Source organism: Akebia trifoliata, chromosome 16, assembly GCF_017979445.1.
Source record: "Akebia trifoliata isolate Shusen 1 chromosome 16, ASM1797944v1, whole genome shotgun sequence".
NCBI classification, from domain to species: Eukaryota; Viridiplantae; Streptophyta; class Magnoliopsida; order Ranunculales; family Lardizabalaceae; genus Akebia; species Akebia trifoliata.
The window spans coordinates 7,609,037-7,618,134 of NC_141390.1; the positions used below are offsets into that span (position 1 = coordinate 7,609,037).

Genomic DNA, 9,098 nt, shown 5'->3' on the forward strand with positions numbered 1-9,098 from the left:
AACTCACCTCAATATCCGTTATACGAATTTTTTTCTCTTGAGATGCGTCATTTTCTTCTTGTCTAGGCCTTCAAGTTCTCATAGCAGTTTTTACTTTTTCTCATCCACTCTACCGAACATGTCTTTGTTCTACAACTTCTCTTTTAGAGCTTTAGGCTTATTCATAAATTAATAGCTCGGAGTACCTCGAAAGGGGAAATAATTCCACCATTCATGAATTATGTCCACAAAATTCGGTACAACAACCAAATATTTTCAAAGAAACAAGGAATTGGGCACCTATTGATATTCCCTACTTCTAAAGAATTGAAACATGGTCAGAAAATGGGTTAGCCTTAGACATTTGGTGGACGTCCCTAAAGTGTTCCTCCTAAGAATGATATATTAGAAATATATTTGTCTAGACATGATAGGATGTTCCTGGTTTTTTGAGCATGTGAAGGCTATACCTTAATGGAATGTCTAACAACTTGTTATGGCTAACAAGCTCTCCAAATTGACACATACATCTGGATATCCTACATCAATATATGCTCTCATCATCCAGTTAATCCTAAAATTGGGTTCTCTCCAATCCAGACATGGCCCATAAACTCCTTCAAAGATACACTCACAATTTTCCCTTTCATACTTATATAAAATAGAAACCAAAAAACCACCTACTAATTGGTCAAGGGCGTCTATTAAGTTCTTATCCCACATCACTACTATCCCTCTTATCAAGCTAATTGCCAGTAAGGCATACCAGCCTTTATCCTAAGACCCCCATAAGTCTACCAAATATTTGTTCTCAAAGTTTTCCAATTTTGATTCATGAAGAACTACAATTTGTGGTTTCCATATCCGGATCATGGACTTGATAGATGCTTTCTTTTCTTTATCCCCCAAACCTCTTACATTCTAAGAGATTTTTTTTTTTTTTTTTTTGAGTATGGTTTCCCTTTTGATAGTGGACCAAACAATAATTGGGCTTAGCCCAACCCATGTGCCAGCCATATCCGACAGGACTAGTCCATGGGTACATGTATAGCCCACTCCACACATGTACCATTTTAAACCAAGAAACGGCCCAGTTTCGAACTCACAACCAAGAGGAGCACACTCCTGTTTTTGCGTCTTACTGCTGAGCCATACCCCTAGTGGGTATTTTAATCTTCATGGATCCCCAAGATTTCATTGCAAGATTCTTTAAATCTATCTCCCAATATTTGAATCTCTTTGATTAGTTGGGATCTAAATTTCCTACCCTCCCTCAAGCTTCTTTATTGGTTCCCCCACCCTAGGAGAAGTCCTAGAGAATGCCTCCTTATAAACCAACAAAGACTCCTACATTTAGAATATTGTCCAGTCACCTGTAAATTTCTTGATCCTTTCATTACCATTATAGGAATTCCTTGCTTCATTGAGGTCTTTGCAACAATTGCGAGTTTGATTCAAAAAATCTTATGTGCCACCTCCTCTATTAGATTCAAATAGAGGTGATCATGATTCGAGATGGACAACCTTTGTTTTGGGCATTGTTAGCAATTCGGTGTATGAAAAAAAAAAATCATTACGAGATTAATTTGAGTATTATTCAGAATTTATATTTAGCAATACATTTAAAAATTTGGTCATTAAGTCAGAGAATGACAAAAATGCGATACAAGCATGATTCGGGTATAATTCGAATTAAACACTCTAAAAAAACTTTAAAAAATCCTTGTATAAAAATTAATTTTTTCACAATACTCATATCCACATATTTAGAGAACTCTCCAATCTATTTAAAATTTATTATTTTATATCTCATTCACTACAATTAGTCTTCATCTTTAATCTCATTATTTTGTAAATTAAGAACATTTGACACTTCTTTGCATGTTTATCAAACATTTAATCCTTATTACAAATCAAGAACACTTGGATACTTCTACACATATTTGTTAGATGTTTTAATTCTTATTCTAAAATAGCATAGAACAAAGTTAATACTAAGAACATAATAAATGTTTTATGATTAATAGCATTATTAACACAAATCATAATGCAAAGCACATACTCTCTAACTTAATTGAGTTACCAAGTCTTTTGTTCAAAAAATATAGGGAGAGGAGAGAGTGAAGAGATATAGAAGTGTGAAAAAACTTACTTGTTGATTAATAATCTTGAGATTTGATAATAAACAGTGGTTAGTGATTGATTAATGGTAAAACCTTTTAGTGTAAACAGAGAATAATGAAAATATTATCATGTAATATTGAGATATAATTTTTTTAAAATAAAATAAGGGTTTTTTGTGTTTAATTCGATAAAGGTCAAAAAGTCATGAATTTTTGCCAGGAAAATTCGGGTATAATTTGTGAATTATTTGAAGAATTACTACCTATGGTTCGGGGATTCAGATTCACTAAAATACAGAAGGTCAATTAGGCCACTTAACTCATTAATGCTGTGAGGTCAATGTTCCCTTGGTGTGACTCCAACACATAGAAGTGTTATTTAGTGTGACTCTAGGTAAGGATAGTATTCCTCATTCTCTATATCTCATTTTTCTTTATTTCTGTTTTGGAGAATAATCATACCACGGAAACCCTACCCGGTCTATTCATCTTCATCCAAAACCCCTCCATAAACTCTGAACCTAATCCTTCAACCTGTTGTCCACCCTCTGTACAGCATATCCAACCTCAATTGCAACTGTAAAACTCCTAAAATACCTCCCAATTTCTAAATTCTTTTCCAATACCTGGATAGCCTAGCAATCCCAACCGCACACCTCAACCAATTTTCTAAAGGGTCGCACTCGGGGACATCTACAAGTGACAACTATTTTTACATCTCTTGGATAGCATCCATTTTACAGAATCCAACGTATTATGGCAGTGTTGTAGAAAACAATGAAAAAATGGACAACATCCGGGTGGTTGTGTAAAAATAGTTATCAGTTTTTGATGTCCCCCAACACATCCCTTTTCTAAAACCCTTCCATCTTGTTATAACCTTGTTACAACATACCAATAATCCATTTGCACCTTATTTCCAAGCCCAAACCTTCTTAAAACTCTTCTACCATCAGTACAACACCCTTTAACCCAACCATACCTTACTGTCCACAATCTGTACAATACCCTTTCACCCAACCACACCTCCCTAGTCCACCATAAACCTTTTCCATCTTTATTTTCCACCCCAATGGATCATCCCTAGTTCCAATTAGAATCAACCGAGCCTTCAAAACAGTCCTAACACCCTCCCCATTAAGTCAATTAGGTTACCTTTTGAAGTAAATTTTTCTGGAAATTTTTGTTCATCTGTATTTATGCCTAAATTGATTCCCGCGTGCATTAACATAATTTTGAATCAACCATTGAACATTAGACTTTTCTCTAAATCCTCGAAAGGATTACGAGTCTTCAATTGGATCAATAATTGTGACCCCTAAACTAGCGGAAGTTCTACTTCCATTGGTATCAATTGTGGTTGCGTGAGAATTAGATTTATATTTTCAGCTTTAGAGATTCTCCCTTAACCTCAGATGCATCATTTTAGATTAGGCATCACTGTTTTGCATCAACTCCCTTCCACAAATTCTGTAGCTTCAAAATTTTGAAGTGAACTTTCAGAATTGGTAGGATCCTTGTAGTCCTTCAAAATCTCATCAGCTTATTTAACAACTATGAACTCATTTCCCAAAATACCTATGTCCCTTCATATCTTCTTTTACACCTCAATCTCCAATATGCTTCTTTGTTTTATTCTCTCCATCCCAACACAAATGTATAGAATTGGAAAAAAAGAACCTTTCCTAATTCAACTAAGATATACTAATCCTAACTAGACTTAATTTAACAAATAAATACACTAGCATAGTCATCGTATAACTTAACATACAAGTAACTTAATTTGAAAAACTAAAAATTAAACACTACGTTGGATTGGTGAGTCTTCAACATTTAAAGTCATTTCTTGTTAATAAAATCCCTTTATCTATCCTAAAATGAAAGGGCAAGATCATGAATAGCATTTAAACTATATTATGACCAGATGTAATACAAAACCTCAAATTCAATGACTGACATAAGAAAATGGCCTTGAAAGAGATGAGACCATTCAGAAAGTTCCGACAATGAAACCATCACTGGGTTACCGGAAACGTCAGGAAGCGATCTACAATGGGGTCGGGGGCATCATTAAAAGTCGAGAAATTTAGCAGGATCCAAAAATGGATCAACATGTTCAATAGAACATTCCTACTACTAAGATCCATCCTCATTAAATGGTGTTCAACTCTGTTTAGATTTACTCAATTAATACGCTCTTTTATGAGACTACGACGTCATTGAAGCTAATTTTACGAAACGTTTGGAGTTTGGAACTACCATAAAACACATCATCAACTACATTGGCAAACATAAGGATCATAACTATAAAATATAATCAAAGAAGTTTAACTAAGAACCAAACAACAATGTATAACACTATAAATAAATAAATTAATGGGCAAGTGAACCTCTGACCATGTTATTAACACAGACATACTTTACCAAAATGGGTTTCCCTGTAACCATGGATTCTTACTATGAAAGGTGTTGTAGTCATCCTGAGGAAGACGACCTCCCTATGTGAAGGTTGTTGAAGGGTCCTCGTGATTCACACCAAATACCACAAAAAAAGTGTAGACCCTAAGGAGGATGGTCCGGAAGCATCATCTTCCTATACCTATTAGAATCCTACAATGTTATACTCTATACCATTACCAACAACACCTCTATCACAATTTATGAAATTCCTTCAGAAATTGAAAAAGATGAAGAAAGCCCATAACCTCTCTCAAAGTTTGATTGAATAATTGATATTGAAATCTCAGATAGAGATATCGCAGATCAATTGATTATCAGAAAAACATATGCTAATTTAAATTCAACCAAAATTAAATAAGTTAAATAAATAAATGATGAACGAGAGAGAGACTTACGAACATAGACGAGGTGCAGTTGTTTGTTGTTGAGTGGATGAATACATGTGGACTTGATTTTTACCATTTTTCCAAGGGAGTCGTTATTATTGAGAGCTGCTATGGCCACACCAACGTTTGCTAATGCCACATCACCCTCGTATTCTGAACTACAAGGTGGAATTTGCAAACGCACGTGTATCAACGGGTTTGTTTGTAATTTAAATCATTGGTTGGAAGGTGTGTGAATATTATATAGTAAAAAAGATTCACGCGGTGTAATTTTCTTGATTTTTTTATCAAAATGGCCTTGTATCAGCACCAAAATTTAAGTGGCGGACATGCCCTTATTTTTATATTTAAATTTAATACTAAGGTCATTTTGATTTTTAAAAAAAAATCCCCTTAAGAAAATCCTCCCAAAATAAGTAAGTTTTGGCATCAAAAACGGATGGTCATTTAACTCAAAGATTTAAAATTTAAATCCAATGGTAAAAAAAATCTCTTTTTTCAATTATGGTTTTTTGAGAGTTCATATAATTTATGCTCTACATATATGAGGCACTTGGGAGTGTATTTGGGCGCCACGGTGACATGTGGTCTATAGAGAATGATGGTCCTTTGGTCCATATAATCTTATATATATATAAAATAAATCACAACTGAATTGATATAGTTGTGAGACACAAATCTTTGTGTAGGACCCACTTTAACAACTTTACCTCCCGCCCAGTCTACTTTATTTTCATCCCTAACTTTACTATATTGCGTCTTTTAGCCATTTTAACCTATTTTATTATTTTTTATTTTTTACCCGTTAATCTCAAAATTCTTTAATAATAGCCTTTGAATTTTGTTTTTTTGACTTTTATACTCCTAACTCTCCCATCAAACTATAATTTTGTGGGACCCACTTTATTTCTTTTACACTTTACCTTTATAACTTTATTATCTTTCATATTTTACCTATTTAACCCACTTTATTATTTTTCATTTTTTACCCCCTTTAACATTAACAAATTTCAATAATTCACTAAACTCAATTAGGCTTGATCCATACCAATTAATTCCGTGTCATTTTCGAATCATGTTCGCAGGTCGTAGCTATCTCTCATATAGAATCTTATGGTATGATTATTACCTAGAAATCGAGTGAATAATGAGTCATTCATATTATTAGGTATGGCCAATCTGGTATAATATTTAGAATAATAACAATTATAAATTATAAATAGAAAAAAAAAATTTTCATCAAAGAAAAAATTTCATTTGAGGGTCGGAGTGATCCTTTAGCCTTTCCTATTGAACCGCACCATGGTTCAGCCGGGAACAGCATCTGGAGCAAGAGGGAAGGTCTCTTAAGTCGCTGGATAGCTAGTTTCCGAAAGCAGCAGTGATCCTAAGGTTCTTTCTCCCCCAATCGTTCGTTCTCATCCCGTGGGAGGGCTCACCCACCCATTGGTTGGGAAGCAGCGATCTCTCCCTGTATTAAAATTGCTACCACCATAACTTTTTTTTTTTTTGCTTTTACCCCTTTGACCATAGAAAGGATGCCCCATATATATAAAAGTCGGAATGTGCTGATTTTTTGTGAGGATGGTCTCCCCGTCATAGATCCCATTTTTACCAAAAAATCAGCCCATTTGTAAACTTCTAACCTCATTGAAAGTGATTCAAAAAAAAAAAAAAATGGACGATCCACGATTCTTCAACTTGTAAATTGGGGTTAAAAGTTTCAAAATGGGCTGATTTTTAGTAAGGATGATGGTGAGAAGATTATCCTCACTAAAAATCAATCTATTCTGAAACTTCTAACCCATATAAGAACAAAAGCGTGGGTTTTTTAGCTGTTTGTTGATCCTACCCCTATATATAATTATATTATTAATATTTTTTCTTTTTTAAAATAAGTTGAATTATTAGATGGTTGGTCACTAAATGTGCTAGAGTCATCTCAGATTTTGGACAAATCAATGTGGTGGATTTTGGAAAAAAATTGATTTAGTTCAAAACACAATAAATGATTTGCTAAGATTCCATTTTAATAATTGAAGCATATTTTAATGTTTGTTAGTAATCACATTTTCTAGGATTTAAATAAATATATTTTGATTGAATAGTGTGTTCATTCGCTACATGCTTATTTGATGATGTATGTAATGACCTGAATATTTAACTTGTATCTTGAGGAAAATTAAAAGTTGAATTTTGAAAGAAAAAATTAAAATATTGATATGATGAAATATATGGATTTCAATTTACAATTGTTTTTTTTTTACAAAAAATATGACTTCACCAATGATTCAAAATAGTTAAAAAACATAGTCTAACTTATAAACATACATTAATCAGATGTTAAATGAAAAAGTCACTAAATCCTCAATTTACGAGACAAGTTTGTACCCAAAGTAGGGGGGGGGGGTAGTTTTTTTAAGTTAGAATTCGAAAAATGATTAAAAATAGAGTATAAGTTTGTGAAATTTTGAGTCCTCAGTGTCAAGTTATCATCGAAATAATATAAATGCGAAAATGACATTTATCCCTAGAACACTATAAATACAAAACTTAAGAGAAATTCCAGATTTTTCTATCATTGAGGCTCTCTTCTCTTCAAAAAATGAACCTAAGAGAAAATCCTATCCTCCTTCCACCTTCTACCTCGTCTTTCATCTATTTATAGGTTTCGTTTAAAAGAGAAAAGTGGTCAAATTGTCACAAGCTACAAAAAGAATTGAAGAAGTAAACTTATCTTTTACAAACTCATATTTAGAACAAGTTATTTTGGTGAATCTATATTTTAGAATTGACTCTTGAAAGTTTGGATGAATTTGGGGCAAAATCGAAGAAGAATAAAACAAAAACAAAAATTAATGTTGCTTCAAGTCCTATTGTACCGCTGGAAATATTACATTGCCTTTGTAGGTGGCACCAACACATACCACCAGTGGCATCAGTAGCTACCATCACTTTCCACCAGTAGAAATCCAATTCAACGTACTTTTCAATACCATTTTATTCTACTAGCATATAAATTTTTCAGCATCTTCTTTTCATTAAAAATATTTAAATAAATGTCATTTTAAGGTATTTAATAAAAATAAGGAATACCTCCCATTTGGATTCAATAAAAATGCTTTAAAAAAAATGCAAAACTCAAATAATCAAAAGCTAATTTTTGTATCCAAGAACAAAATGTGAATTTCGACAGTTTTGTCAGATTTTCAACCCCTATCTTCTTGGGCATTTTGTTTGAACTAGGCTTTGAAAATTACATGATGTCAAATATCTCATTTAAGACTTTCATTTCAAAAAACCTATATTCTATTTAAAAGACTTTAAAATATGACATTTTATGACATTGAACTAAATTTCCACAACTTTGACCACCCATCGATGATTTTGACCTAGATTGCTAACATAATATATTTTTGACCATTTTTTGTCATTATTCTTTAAATACTTTCATAAAATGAGTTTGGATATTTGAAATTGATTGAAAGCTTTACTTTTATTTATTTCAAAAAGGTGTGTATGATTGGTTGAATTTGAGAAAGAAAATGATTTGAATTTTAAAGTTTTTAAGAATAGCATTGTAGATACAATGTTTTACGTTTTATAAATGAGAGTGTAGACTTTCTTTGATTGCGTATGTTGGTGAGTGGATATCAAAGGTTAACATTTACCTTCTGTTATCACAGTGTAATGTTGTATTTTTATTTATTTTTTTATATGAGCAATGGGAATGAGACTGTTATTTATTTTTGTCATGTTGGTGATTGCATGATAGGAAATTGGATATCCATTCCACACAATTGCATATTATTCTTTTTCCATTTTCATTTTAATATATATATATATATATATATATATAGAAATTCTAACATCCAAGATCTCATGAAGACATTAGCATTGTCCAGTAAATTTTTTCAACAATATCATTCTTTATTTTGTCTTTAGTGAAAAAGACAAGGGCATGTTAAGGTATGTTTGATTGCATAGAAAGTGACTTTTCATGGAATTTGAAATCCATGGAAAAATAGTGGTGAAAAATAGGTAAGGTTTGAAAATCAAATTCCATTGTTTGATTTTACTTGGATAAAGTCATGGAAAAAATATGAGAAGAAAGAAGAAGAGAAGATGAGGAGGAAGGAGGATGTGGCAG

At 32.5% G+C, this 9,098-nt stretch overlaps 1 protein-coding gene across 3 annotated transcripts in view; it reads right to left on the reverse strand.

Moving 5' to 3' along the window:
* LOC147382484 (uncharacterized) overlaps positions 1-5,005 on the reverse strand; it is a 17,715-nt gene extending 12,710 nt beyond the window's left edge. Inside the window, exon 1 of one of the 3 annotated variants that reach the window (XM_086429461.1) lies at positions 4,958-5,005. The gene's annotated coding sequence lies outside the window, so the exon portion shown is untranslated. Of the gene's footprint in view, positions 1-4,560; positions 4,903-4,957 lie in introns of those variants that run through there. The other 2 variants (XM_086429463.1, XM_086429465.1) reach the window with 2 other exon arrangements.
* Between the last annotated feature and the right edge of the window lie 4,093 nt (positions 5,006-9,098).